At 44.8% G+C, this 15,011-nt stretch overlaps 1 protein-coding gene across 4 annotated transcripts in view; it reads right to left on the reverse strand.

Moving 5' to 3' along the window:
* The window catches only part of LOC140483795 (uncharacterized), a 175,727-nt gene extending 162,278 nt beyond the window's left edge, over positions 1 to 13,449 (reverse strand). The window contains exons 1-2 of one of the 4 annotated variants that reach the window (XM_072582394.1): positions 13,351 to 13,449; positions 5,702 to 5,755 (exon numbers count right to left, since the gene is read on the reverse strand). The gene's annotated coding sequence lies outside the window, so the exon portion shown is untranslated. Of the gene's footprint in view, positions 1 to 5,701; positions 5,756 to 9,332; positions 9,410 to 12,936; positions 12,958 to 13,301 lie in introns of those variants that run through there. The other 3 variants (XM_072582403.1, XM_072582422.1, XM_072582411.1) reach the window with 3 other exon arrangements.
* Between the last annotated feature and the right edge of the window lie 1,562 nt (positions 13,450 to 15,011).

Genomic DNA, 15,011 nt, shown 5'->3' on the forward strand with positions numbered 1-15,011 from the left:
GAGGCACAAATCCATAAAAATATTTCAGTTCTGCTTCAATTGTGCTCTCTTAAGACCATAAGACATAGGAGTGGAAGTAAGGCCATTCGGCCCATCGAGTCCACTCCGCCATTCAATCATGGCTGATGCGCATTTCAGCTCCACTTGCCAGCGTTCTCCCCGTAGCCCTTAATTCCTCTAGACAACAAGAACCTATCAATCTCGGCCTTGAAGACATTTAGCGTCCCGGCTTCCACTGCACTCCGTGGCAATGAATTCCACAGGCCCACCACTCTCTGGCTGAAGAAATGTCTCCGCATTTCCGTTCTGAAATGACCCCCTCTAATTCTAAGGCTGTGTCCACGGGTCCTAGTCTCCTCGCCTAACAGAAACAATTTTCTAGCATCCACCTTTTCAAAGCCATGTATTATTTTGTACGTCTCTATTAGATCTCCCCTTAATCTTCTAAACTCCAACGAATACAATCCCAGTATCCTCAGCCGTTCCTCATATGCTAGACCTGTCATTCCAGGGATCATCCGTGTGAATCTCCGCTGGACACGTTCCAGTGCCAGTATGTCCTTCCTGAGGTGTGGGGACCAAAACTGGACACAGTACTCCAAATGTATTAAGCAATTATTCTGCTCAAAGTCTGAGAAATATATTTTCTTTGTTTCTGGATATTGACCAGGTCTTGCTGCACTTGGTCATGGACTGCTTCAGCATCTGAGGAATCACAAATTGTGTTGAACACTGTGCAGCAAAAATCCCACCCCGACCTCACGCTGAAGGAATGGTCATTGAAGCAGCTCGAAATGGTTAGACAATGGGATGCAGAAGTAGGCCATTCAGCCCATTGAATGAAATCTGGCCGAGGTTTCTGCCTCTTCCCTGAATTCCTTTGAATAAGCATGACTCCCTCAGTCTTGAATGTGCCTGATGTCCCAACCTCAACAGCCCTCTGCTGAAAAAAAGATTCCAAATTCATTACTCACAAAGAAGACATTCCTCCTTATCGGTTATAAAGTGTGCAACTCCTTATTGTGAGATTATGTCCTCTAGTCCTAGATTCACCCAAAGGGGAAAACATGTTTCTGCAACAATCCTGTCACATGCTCTCAGAATCAGTGTTTCAATAAGGTGGTCTCTCATTCTTCTAAATTCCAAAATGTACTCAACCTCTCCTCATAAGAGGGTTCCTGTCAGATTCAAGATCAGTCTAGTGAACATTCTCTTAACTGCCTCCAATGCTAGTATATCATACCCTCACACGGGCCTTCGACACTGTTCACAGTGTTCCAGCGGTAGTCTGATTAGTGTTTTGTACAGTTTCAGCAAAGCCTCCCTAATGTCATACTCCATTCTCTTTGAAATAAAAACCATTGGAATTCCCCATTACCCTCGAACTTGGATGCTAGCTTTGAGAGATTCATGGTTGTGGACTCCCAACCTCTCCTGCAGCACCCTGCAAACTTTCTCCATTGAACTAATATTCAGCTCCTCTATTCTTTCTGACAAAGTGCATGACCTCAAAACCTCGATTTTGCCTATTGACTTAACCTATCTGCAGACTTAGTCATCCTCACCACTTGCCTTCTTGTCCAGATTGTCATCTACAAACCTGGTTCCAGGAGATGCACATACAGGTGTGGAACATTAAACATTATAAAAATCCAAATTTATCACAGCCACTGCTTCCCCTTCATCTTTCCTATTAACTTCTCAAAAGAATTTCAGTGCAATTTGTCAGGCATGATTTCCCCTTTCTGAAGCCATGCTGACACTGCTTGATCATACTGACTATCAGTGCACTCTCCTGAAGAACTCCTGCAGACGTGCTAGACCTCCAACAATTAAAACCAGGAGAGAGCGTTTTCTCTCCAATTCTCACAGACTCATTTCGATTGGGCTCTTGAGTAAATACTGTCCTTAATGACAGTAACCCTCACCACCTCTGGAATGAACTCCTGTGTCAGGTGTTTCAACAAAAATTAGATCAGGAGCCGATGGGCTTCAGCGGACGCTAAACTACAAGTCAGTGAGCAGGTAATTATTCAGTGCCTGTGGATAACAATGTCAATGACACCTTCCAACACTTTGCTGTTAATTGCAAGAAGACATAAGGGAAAATTGGTGGCAGTCATGTAATCATGGGCATGGTGATCTGGAGGCCCAGATTAATGCTACAGGCACATGGGTCAAAATCCAACTGTGTAAGCTGGGAGAATTTGAATTCAATCAATAAGTAAAATGTGGAATTGAAAACTAATTTCATCGACAGGGCCATGCAACAATTATCAGTTACTGTCAAAATCCTACTGGTTCATTAATGTCTTTTTGAGCACAAAATCACCTCACCTGGTCTAGTCTCCATGTGGCTCCGAGTCCACAATAATGTTGTTTACATTAAAAAAAACCCTCAGATTGCCAAGCAATTCACCCATTTAAAAAAAAAGGATAATAAATGCTGACCTGGCCAGTGAGGCCGACATTGTTTTTGAAAAGCCTAATGGCACAAAAATTGACAGGGTTGGACTTCTCCTGCTTCCAGGGAGGGGGTGGGGGGGGTAGGTGGGATATACCTACTTAATTCTTCACAACTGGAGAGATGCTATTTTTCGAACATCCTAGTGCTCAAAAATGAGGTGAGAATAGTTAGGTGGTTTGGTTAGGGGCACCGTGCTTCATACAGTACACATTTATCACTAAAGTGTTGTCAGGACCCACAGCCTTTTCAGTCTCCAGTTTCTTTAACCTTTTACAGTATCAAGAAACAGTTGATGTCTTTATTATTAGTGGACCAAAACTGGAAAACAATTGCTTTGAATCAAGGAAACTGGGAAAAAAAAAGGCTGCTGTTTAAAAACAAAAAACTTTTCCTGGGCTGTTTACAGCTGGCACATCAAATGAAGGCAACAGGTGCACGATAAACTATGTTACTATTTGGAAACATCGAAGCTAGACAAATAGTCTCCACTTGTTTGTGTTCAGGAACAGCTTGCCTAATGACAGAGTTGTTTGGCTTTACTATTGACCAGTCATTCCGGGTGCAAGAGAGCTCAATCTAACAGCAGCTTTTGAACTGATGTCTGACCAAATGATAGATTGTGTATAAGAGCAGCACAGCAAAGAGAACCTAACCTCTGAAGGGAAACCAACATGAGAGATGTACCAGTAATGTTAGCTGTTCGCATCCACTTCCCCTATAACTGCTTTCTTTGCGTAACCTTATCAATGGAAGGAGAAAGAGCTTACTGAAAAAAAAACGCTGGAAATCATAGCAGGTCAGACAGCATCCACAAGCTAGCATTGAGTCTAGATGACTCATCAGATGAGTTATTTGACTCAAAACATTAGCTTGCTTGCTCTCCATGGATGCTCCCAGACCTGTTGTGATTTCCAGCACTTTTTGTTATTAATAGGTTCCAGCATCTGCAGTAATTTGCTCCTAGCAAGAAAGGAAGCTTCCCAAGTATTGAAAGGATCGATTCCTGACCAATGATTGAACTTAAGTCATTAAAGACCTGTAAAGGCTAATCAATTCATTGAATCTTGTAATCCAGATTGGCAGTATTGAATGGTATTATCCCCCCTACCCACCCCACGGCCCTTAATACCTACCAAGGTATAGCTTTTATGTGACTAGTTTAAACTCGAACTCTGACCCCATACTTCTGTTACCTTCATTTAAAGACAAATGTTCACAAGCTCTTTTTTGGCTAATTATACAAAGTAGAATTGGCTGTACTGTTACAGGTAATCAAATGAATGCAGTGAAAAGTCACACCTACGGCACCCTCTTCAGTACAAAGGTCCCTGGATACAGCTTCTTCAGTTATTGTTCTTAGAAATTTAGAGAAGTACAAAGTCCACAATAAAATACAGACTTTAGGAATAAGTTATAAAATGGAGGAAAAAAATTCAGAACAAGAGAGTTTTCCAACCCAAATATGATCGAATAGGCAATTTCAAATCAGAATTGGATAGCAAAGTAGAGTTGTAAATTTTGCTGGTGATCAAACTTGTTTCCACTTTTGTCAAGACTACAGGAATAGTGGGTTGGAATTCCAGTGTGCTATCCCAGCCAATCCTAACGCTATCATGGAGTGAATTAAATTGGCTGAAGGCTGCATCTGAGATGCTGGGGACCTCAGAGGCTGGACTGCTCCGATGTTAAAAATTCAGTTGTACAAAGTGTTGCGGGAGATTGGGGAATCTGGCTGCAGCAGCAATTATTGCACATTCCTAATTGCCTAGATGTCCATTAAGAATCAACCAGGTTGCCGTGAGTCTGGAGTCCCATGTAGGTCGACCAGGCAAAGAACAGCAAATTTTCTTCCCTGAAGGACATCACTGAATCAGATGTGAACAACGGTCATTGGCAATGGTAGTCAGGAGACTAGCTTTTAATTGCAGATTTTCATTCACTCCAAATATGACCATCTGCCATGGTGGTATTCCAATCCAGTGTCCCCAGGGCATTAGCCTGGAGCCCTGGATATCTAAAGTTAAAGAGTGTGCTGCTGGAAAAGCACAGCCGGTCAAGCAGCTTCCGAGGAGCAGGAGCTGATGAAGGGCTTACGTCTGAAACGTCGACTCTCCTGCTTCTCGAAAGCTGCTAACCGGCTGTGCTTTTCCAGCACCACACTCTAACTTTTGATATACAGCAACTGCAGTCCTCACTTTCACCCGGTATATCTAGTCCAGTGACATTACCATAATATCACCACCTCCCACAGATGCTCTGTCTTCCGTGGAAAGAGCTGTTTAAACAAAAATCTATCCTCATGCAGCATGGCAGGAAATGAAGGGTACTCCAACTGAAGGGTATCTTTCCTTTTCCAAGGGTCCAGAGCAGACAAAAAGCAGTACTCTCCTTATCAATGACACTTAAGGAAACAGAGGCATGATGGAGGAGAAGGTAGTAAGACAAACTAAGTAAAATTAGTGTTATGAAGATGTGGGTGTACCTTTAAGAGAGTGAAGGACTTGGAAAGTACACCGAGTGCTGGAGAATTTACAAAGTCACATTTGATTCAGAACAAACAGCACTTGCTGAGTTGCTACGAGACAAAAAACACAAATTTGAATTCGGCCAATCAGTTTAAAGTATACCCCGAGAAAAATATCAAATTCCAATCCAATTTGAATTGAGTATATTGACAACCTTATAAGCCAATGACAGAATCCAATGCTTTCGGGGTATAAGACCAGGGGAAAAAATGGACAGTTGAGAGGAGAACTGCCAAGCCCAGAATGTAAGCAGACTGCCTGAAAATAGCTCTCTTAAAGTTCCTTTTTGATCAGCAACATGGGATGCAGAAATTCCTAAAAAGAAAAGACGACATAGGAAGACCCAAATAGAAGAACAAAAGCTGCCTGGTTTTGAGATAAGAAGTAGGGTTTTGTAAATCTTAATTGGGAGTTTTATCGGATTAGTATTATAAAAGGGAATGTAAAAGATAGGGGTTAGAAGAAGAAATTGTAAATAGTGGTTAGTTAGTTATTCTCTGTTATACTTTAAGAAATAAGGTTGTTAATTTTTACTTAAAATTAGAGTAGCCAAGAACTATTTAAAGAGATTACTGAATGAAATAATTATTTTCTGTGTAGCTGATTTTAAATTAAACAGGAGGGTTTACCCAGTGTTGTAACATTAGATAAAGCAAGAAAATTATCAAATGCAACTTTGAAAACATCAATAAGAACAAAAATGTAGTACCTGCAAGAAAATCTTCACAATTTCAATTCTTTTTGAACTGATGAGGTGGAGTAACTGCAAGAAAGTAAATGGTGGTATTAAGAAGGTTCCTTGCATCATTAAGAATGCAGCCTAACTTTACAAATTTTAATTCATTTCAGCAATGCAACCACAGCAACTTCTTGATATGCATGGAGAATTGGACTGCAGGCTTGCTTTTCCTGTGGCCAGTGACAGAACAGTGCAGAGTCCAGCAATTGGTGGCAATTTGTGATGCCCAGGACGTATAATGTATTCCTCACTACAAGATGCTGGGTCACTTATACCACATTATTGCTAAATAGTGTTATGGATATCATGCAATTTGGTGTAATGAATGACTGTATCATCTTTGCTACAAAGTGTAGCAATAATTATCCAAGTTCTGCAATGTTGTGCAGAGTAATAAAACAAAATAATTGTTTCAGAGCTTCAGCATCCACACAGACCGAAAGTACTGGCTGCATTTAGGAGGCAATAGCCAAGTGGTTTTATCGCTAGACTATTAAGCCAAGAACTCAGCTAATGTTCTAGAGACCCAGATGGGAGAACTGGAATTCAAATTTTTAAAAATCTGGAATAATTAAGGATCTAATGACGGTGAAACCATTGTCAGAAAAACCCCCATGTGGTTCACTAGTATCGTTTCGGGATGGGAATTTGCCATCTTTACCCAGTCTGGCCTACATGTGACTCCAGACCCATAGTAAAATGGTCGACTCTCAACTTGTCCTTTGAAAATGGTGCAGTTAGCACCATTGGTTGAAGGGCAGTAAGCATGAGCAATAAATGCTATCAACCAGCAAAGCCTGTGTCCCGTGAGTGAATAAAACAAACTGATGAGAAAACAGAGATAACATTGAGTCCAACAACGCTCAGACTTTTGTAGAAAATAAGAGATTTCTGAAGAGATCTGGGTTCAAGTAAATCTTTTCAAAAGCTGTTGCAAAACGACAGAAACAAACGGAAATTGCCAGAAAAGCTCACTAGGAGCAGCAAGTGCGGAGACAAATCATTTAATGTTTCAGGTTAGGTGACCCTTCAGAATTGTGGCTTGCAGCTCTCAGGTATTTTGCCCTACCTCCCTCTGGACCATGACCTCTTTGTGGAACATCAGGCTACCATATTCACTATGGTCGCTAACCTCATTTCACTTGGTGATCTTCCCCCGCTGCCTCCAAGCTCAGTGTCCCAATCTGGCTCAGCTCACTTCCATTGCCTTCACAATATCCACAAACAGGACTACACGGGCAGATCTATAGTTTCTGCCTGTACCTGTCCCACAGAACTCCTCCCTTCCTACTTCCCAGTCAATTCTTTCACCCCCGAGGAGAAAGTGAGGACTGCAGATGCTGGAGATCAGAGCTGAAAATGTGATGCTGGAAAAGTGCAGCAGGTCAGGCAGCATCCAAGGAGCAGGAGAATCGATGTTTCGGGCATGAGCCCTTCTTCAGGAATGAGGAAAGTGTGCCAAGCAGGCTAAGATAAAAGGTAGGGAGGAGGGACTTGGGGAAGGGGCGTTGGAAATGCGATAGGTGGAAGGAGGTCAAGGTGAGGGTGATAGGCCAAAGTGGGGGTGGGGGCGGAGAGGTCAGGAAGAAGATTGCAGGTTAGGAAGGCGGTGCTGAGTTCAAGGGATTTGACTTAGACAAGGTGGGGGGAGGGGAAATGAGGAAACTGGAGAAATCGGAGTTCATCCCTTGTGGTTGGAGGGTTCCTAGGCGGAAGATAAGGCGCTCTTCCTCCAACCATCGTGTTGGTATGGTCTGGCGACGGAGGAGTCCTAGGACCTGCATGTCCTTGGTGGAGTGGGAGGGGGAGTTGAAGTGTTGGGCTACGGGGTGGTTGGGTTGGTTGGTCTGGGTGTCCAGAGGTGTTCACTGAAACGTTCCGCAAGTAGGCGGCCTGTCTCCCCAATATAGAGGAGGCCACATCGTGTGCAGCGGATGCAGTAAATGATGTGTGTGGAGGTGCAGGTGAATTTGTGGCGGATGTGGAAGGATCCCTTGGGGCCTTGGAGGGAAGTAAGTGGGGGGGGGGGGGGGGGGGGGGGGAGGTGTGGGCGCAAGTTTTGCATTTCTTGCGGTTGCAGGGGAAGGTGCCGGGAGTGGAGGTTGGGTTGGTGGGGGGTGTGGACCTGACGAGGGAGTCACGGAGGGAGTGGTCTTTTTAGAACACTGACAGGGGAGGGGAGGGAAATATATCCCTGGTGGTGGGGTCTGTTTGGAGGTGGCGGAAATGAGGACGGATGATACGATGTATATGGAGGTTGGTGGGGTGGTAGGTGAGGACCAGTGGGGCCGCCAGGACAGAACCCCACTGGTCCCATCTTCCTCACCTTGACCTCCTTCCACCTATCGCATTTCCAACACCCCTCCCCCAAGTCCCTCCTCCCTACCTTTTATCTTAGCCTACTGGACACACTTTCCTCATTCCTGAAGAAGGGCTCGTGCCCAATAGACAATAGACAATAGACAATAGATGCAGGAGTAGGCCATTCTGCCCTTCGAGCCTGCACCGCCATTCAATATGATCATGGCTGATCATTCCTAATCAGTATCCTGTTCCAGCCTTATCTCCATACCCCTTGACTCCACTATCTTTAAGAGCTCTATCCAATTCTTTCTTAAAAGAATCCAGAGACTGGGCCTCCACTGCCCTCTGGGGCAGAGCATTCCACACAGCCACCACTCTCTGGGTGAAGTAGTTTCTCCTCATCTCTGTCCTAAATGGTCTACCCCGTATTTTTAAGTTGTGTCCTCTGGTTCGGCACTCCCCCATCAACGGAAATATGTTCCCTCCTGCCAGAGTGTCCAGTCCTTTCATAAGCCTATACGTTTCAATCAGATCCCCTCTCAGTCTTCTAAACTCAAGGGTATACAAGCCCAGTCGCTTCAGTCTTTCCGTGTAAGGCAATCCTGCCATTCCAGGAATTGACCTCGTGAACCTACGCTGCACTCCCTCAATAGCCAGAATGTCTTTCCTCAAATTTGGAGACCAGAACTGTACACAGTACTCCAGGTGTGGTCTCACCAGGGCCCTGTACAGCTGCAGAAGCACCTCTTTGCTTCTTTACTCAATCCCTCTTGTTATGAAGGCCAGCATGCTATTTGCCTTCTTCACGACCTGCTGTACCTGCATGCTTGCCTTCATTGACTGGTGGACAAGAACACCCAGACCTCTCTGAACAGCCCCTTTACCTAATTTGATACCATTGAGGTAGTAATCTGCCTTCCTGTTCTTGCCACCAAAGTGGATAACCAGACATTTATCCACATTAAACTGCATCTGCCATGCATCTGCCCACTCACCTAACTTGTCCAGGTCACCCTGTAATCCCCTAACATCCTCATCACATTTCACCCTACCACCTAGCTTTGTGTCATCAGCAAATTTGCTAATGTTATTGCTGATACCATCTTCTATATCATTTACATATATTGTAAAAAGCTGCGGTCCCAGCACGGATCCCTGCGGTACCCCACTGGTCACTGCCTGCCATTTCGAAATGGAGCCGTTAATCACTACCCTTTGTTTCCTATTAGCCAACCAATTCTCTATCCAATCTAGTACTTTGCCCCCAATCCCGTGCGCCCTAATTTTACTCACTAACCTCTTGTGTGGGACTTTATCAAAAGCTTTCTGAAAGTCCAGGTACACTACATCCACTGGATCTCCCTCGTCCATCTTCCGAGTTACATCCTCAAAAAATTCAAGAAGATTAGTCAAGCATGATTTCCCCTTCATAAATCCATGCTGACTCTGTCCTATCCTGTTACTATTATCCAGATGTGCCGTAATTTCATCCTTTATAATAGACTCCAGCATCTTTCCCACCACTGAGGTCAGACTAACTGGTCTATAATTTCCTGCTTTCTCCCGCCCACCCTTCTTAAAAAGTGGCACAACATTAGCCGCCCTCCAATCCTCAGGAACCGACCCCGATTCTATTGAACTCTGGAAAATAATCACCAGCGCATCCACGATTTCCCGAGCCACCTCCTTCAGTACCCTGGGATGCAGGCCATCAGGTCCCGGAGACTTATCAACCTTCAGACCTAACAGTCTCTCCAACACCAAATCCTGGCAAATAGAAATTCCCTTAAGTTCAGGTCCTTCAGCCACTGTTACCTCAAGGAGATTGCTTGTGTCTTCCCCAGTGAACACAGATCTGAAGTACCCATTTAATTCCTCTGCCATTTCTTCGTTCCCAGTAATATATTCCCCTGCTTCTGTCGATTCTCCTCTTCCTTGGATGCTGCCTGACCTGCTGCGCTTTTTCAGCAACACATTTTCAGGTCTGATCTCCAGCATCTGCAGTCCTCACTTTCTCCTCGGGGGTTGAAAGAATTGACTGGAAGTAGGAAGGGAGGAGTTCTGTGGGACAGATACAAGCAGAAACTAGCATCTGACTCTTCCTTTCCTCAACATTTATTTCCACTTCTGGGGATAGGTTGGCCACCAATATCTGCTACAAATCTACTTGACTATACACCCCCACACTCTACTTCCTGTAAAGACTCTATGCCAGTCTCCCAGTTCCTCCTTCTCAGTCACCTTTGTTCCAATGATGCCAACTTTGACAAGAGGCCTCTGAAATGTCCACCTTCTTCCTCAATCGAGGATTCCCCCGTACTGTTGTTGACAGAGCCCTCAGCTGGGTTTATTCCTACACCATACCTTTGCCCTCACCCCCTTTTCCTTCTGCAACAGCGATAGGGTCTCCCTTGTCCTTACCTACCATCCCACCAGCATCCAAAACCAGAGGATCATTAGCTGCCATTTCTGCTTCCACCACATATTTTCCTCCCCTCACTTCTCAGCCTTCCACAAACGACCAATTCCTCCAGATACCCTGGTCCACTCCTCCTTCATTCACAACACATCCAGAAAGCACCTTCCCCTGCAAATTGCAGAAATCGCTTTACTTTCTCCTCAGCATCCATGGGCCCAAACACACCTTCCGGGTGAAGCAGTGCTTTACCTGCACTTCACGCAAACAGTTCTTCTATAGCCATGCGCTGCTACCTACATTCCTTGCAGTCAGCCCAGCCCCAGCTCAGGACAACACCCTCACAGACCTGCAAAGGACCTCTACTCTTCTTCATCCACAGAAGAATCCATACACTAAACAAACAGTTCTTCTACTTCGTTGGGTATGTGGAACAGTCCATCTTCCACAGCTACACTAGCACCACCCCCCACCTTTTCCTCCGCTACATCGATGCCTGTATCGGCGCTGCCTCGTGCTCCCACGAGGAGGTTGAACAGTTCATCCACTTTACCAACACCTTCCACCCCGAGCTCAAATTTACCTGGACCGTCTCAGACTCCTCCCTCCCCTTCCTAGACCTCTCCATTTCTATCTCGGGCAACCGACTCAACACGGACATTCACCATAAACCGACCGACACCCACAGCCACCTAGATTACACCTCCTCCCACCCTGCCCCCTGTAAAAACGCCATCCCATATTCCCAATTCCTTCACCTCCACCGCATCTGCTCCTCCAGGAGGACCAATTCCAATACCGAATAACCCAGATGACCTCCTTCTTCAAAGACCGCAATTTCCCCTCAGACGTGATCGACGATGCTCTCCACCGCATCTCCTCCACTTCCCGCTCCTCTGCCCTTGAACCCCACCCGTCCAATTGCCACCAGGACAGAATCCCACTGGTCCTCATCTACCACCCCACCAACCTCCAGATACATCGGATCATCTTCCGTCATTTCCGCCACCTCCAAACAGACCCCATCACCAAGGATATATTTCCCTCCCCTCCCCTATCAGCGTTCCGGAAAGACCACTCCCTCCGTGACTCCATCAGGTCCACACCCCCCACCAACTCAACCTCTACTCCCGGCACCTTCCCCTGTAACCGCAAGAAATGCAAAACTTACGCCCACACCTCCCCCCTCACTTCCCTCCAAGGCCCCAACGGATCCTTCCATATCCGTCACAAATTCACCTGCACCTCCACACACATCATTTACTGCATCCGCTGCACCCAATGTGGCCTCCTATACATTGGGGAGGCAGGCCACCTACTTGCAGAACGTTTCAGAGAACACCTCTGGGACACCCGCACCAACCAACCCAATCGCCCCGTGGCTGAACACTTTAACTCCCCCTCCCACTCCACCAAGGACATGCAGGTCCTTGGCCTCCTCCATCGCCAGACCAGGGCAAATTGACGCCTGGAGGAACCCTCCAACCACAAGGGATGAATGCAGATTTCTCCAGCTTCCTCATTTCCCCTCCCCCCACCTTTTCTCAGTCCCAGCCCTCAGACTCAGCACTGCCTTCTTGACCCGCAATCTTCTTCCCGACCTCTCCGCCCCCACCCCCTCTCTGGGCTATCACCCTCACCTAAACCTCCTTCCACCGATCGCATTCCTAACACCGCTCCCCCAAGTCCCTCCTCCCTACCTTTTATCTTAGCCTGCTTGGCACATCTTCCTCATTCCTGAAGAAGGGCTTATGCCTGAAACATCGATTCTCCTGCTCCTTGGATGCTGCCTGACCTGCTGCGCTTTTCCAGCAACACATTTTTCAGCTCTGATCTCCAGCATCTGCAGTCCTCACTTCCTTCTTCATGCAATCTAGTCTACTGGTATTCACTGCTCACAATGTAGTCTCCTCTACATTGGGAAAATTAAGCAGAAACTGGTGACAGTTTCCCTTTTTGGCTGGAGTTCTGAGCAGTCACTTAAGGTTAAGTGTTAACTCATTTCTCTCCCGATGCTACCAGACCTGCTGAACTTTTCCAGCAATTTGTTTTTGTTTCTGATTTCCAGTATCAGCAATTCTTATTTAATATGCAACTCAGGACTGACTTTTTTCCACCCTAACTCCCCCTCATGTGCTTAGCAACAATTCAACTACAAAAGGAATCCCATTGAGCTCACCAGTTTCTCCAAACTTCAGCTAAGTTTGAAAAGATAATACTATATTCAATGTTCAATATTCAATATTCAAATGCACAAACGTTTTCATGCCCACAAATCACACAATCTTGAAATCTCAATCTTCCTATTTGAGATTTTATTGTTGTCACGAGCTAGACCTGTTTCCACAAGATGCAGAACTGTTGGAACATGAAGTTCCTTCTCCTCCCCCACCCCCCAGCAATATGTGTTTCACTTGAGGTACCTGGTCACCACGTTTGTACCAAAACTTGTTCATCTGCAATTTCTCATTATGGGGAGACTAACCTCACACTGACAGGTCTCCTTAGACCGAAGTTTTAATCGGTTTGGTGGAAGCAGTTGGTTGTGTGGACTAAAGGACACCCCCCCTCCCTGGTCATTTGCTTAGCTTCAGCATAACGTCTGAACAGCTGAAGAAACCCCTCTCTCAATGTCCTGTCTCTTTCAGTTCTGCGCAACGCGGGGCAATACAGTTCACCGAGATCACATGAAAGTGGAAGGGGGGGGGGGGAGGTGGAAGAAACGAAATTATGTAAGTATAGCTCACTATCGAGGCTGGAGAGGAAAACATTAAATGCAATCCTCATGAAACATTCAGTGCAGTCTGATCTACATTCAGAAATTAAGAGAGAGCGCAGTCGAAAACGAACCTTTAGCAATTTACAAAAGCAGTTGGCTTTCAGTATTAGCGTCACTTACGTCCGTGAAATGACTTTCACTCGACAGCGGAAAAGGAGGATCGCTCACTCGCGGTTCCTGGTAAACAAAATGCCGAGAAAAGAAAGGGGGCAGTTTAACACTGTCACTGCTGCACGGTCATGAGATTATAAAGATTTGGGAACGAAAGTGCATGCATTCACAATGAAACCATACCAGCAAATGGCCCTTGGGTTTTATTTAACTAATTCATTTTTAATTAACCTGTTCAGAGCTGTTATTACACACCGCTTGATCTCCTGGTTCAGAGATAGAGACAGTGCAAGATCCTTAAGAGTCATACAGCGTGCAAACACACCCTTTGGTCCAAACAGTGTATGCTAAAAATTATCCCAAACAAAACTAGTCCCACTTGCCTGCTCCTGACCTTTATCCCTCCAAAATAACTTTTAAAAAGCAAAAGGCTTAAACCATTTTCCCATAATTATTACAGAAGTAGAACAAAAAAGATTTAATGGAAGCAATAAAGAAATATTTAAGAGGCTTATTAAGTGAAAAAAAATGATAAACTGGTCAGTCAAATTAACACCAAATTACAAACTCGATATAACCTGAATACATTTATTCCTGCCAATGAGGCATGAACCTTACTCACAATTATCATTATTTGGAGATGCCGGTGTTGGACTAGGATGCACAAAGTTAAAAATCACACACCATCAGGTTATTTCCCGCTTGCCTGCATTTCTGTAGAAACTTGATGTCTATGTTGCTATGTGCGATCTTCTTGGAGAGCCTCTTCACTTTAAGCTGGCAATTCGTGGTGTCGATAGTTGTCATGATTTGGACTTGCTGGTGTTGGACTGGGGTGTACAAAGTTAAAAATCATTCAACACCACAATAACCACAATTATCAGTGAGTAAAATAAACCCCAGTAGTTTGTAGACTCAATATTTCAGGTCCTCTGCATTTTACCAATTACTGCTGATTGATCATTTGTTTTGTGACTTTTAATAATAGAAATAGTCTTCCTCGTCAATTTGAAAAGGAAGGAAAATGGTTTTGAAGTTCATGTTCTACCTCTCAGGACAATTTGATAGTATATCTAATTCCCAGAGTATCATAGGGCTGTTCCCACATTGTCAGTGCTCACACATACAACTGGTGGTGGTTTAACTTAAGGGTCACTACATCTCAGGAGAGGGGACAGGTTGAGAAAGTGAGACCTTCATGGTAACCTCAGTTGGTACAAGAATTAAAACCACAATGCTCTGCATCACAAACCAGCTATCCAGCCAACTGAGCCAACTAAGCTGGTTCAGTATGTCTGAACAGGTTGAATAAAATAACTACATGTCTAAAATATGTGGGAGATAAGAAAACCAGAAATTGCTGAAGAAACGTGGCATTATCTGTGGAGAGAAAACAGTTAACATTTCAAATCTAGTCACCCTCCTTCAGAACGGAGACCTAGTGGAGATGTTCACCTATGATTGCACAATATTCAGCACCATTCGCAACACCTCAGACTCAAAAGCAGTCAATATACAAATGCAGCAAAACCTTGCGAATATCCATGTTTGGGCTGATAAGTGGCAAGCAACATTCACATCACACAAGTGCTCGACATTGACCCTCTCCAACAAGACAAAATCTAACCATTGTTCCTTGACTTTCAATAGCATTATGATCACGAAATTCT

Source organism: Chiloscyllium punctatum, chromosome 2 (genome assembly GCF_047496795.1).
Source record: "Chiloscyllium punctatum isolate Juve2018m chromosome 2, sChiPun1.3, whole genome shotgun sequence".
In the NCBI taxonomy this organism is placed as follows: domain Eukaryota; kingdom Metazoa; phylum Chordata; class Chondrichthyes; order Orectolobiformes; family Hemiscylliidae; genus Chiloscyllium; species Chiloscyllium punctatum.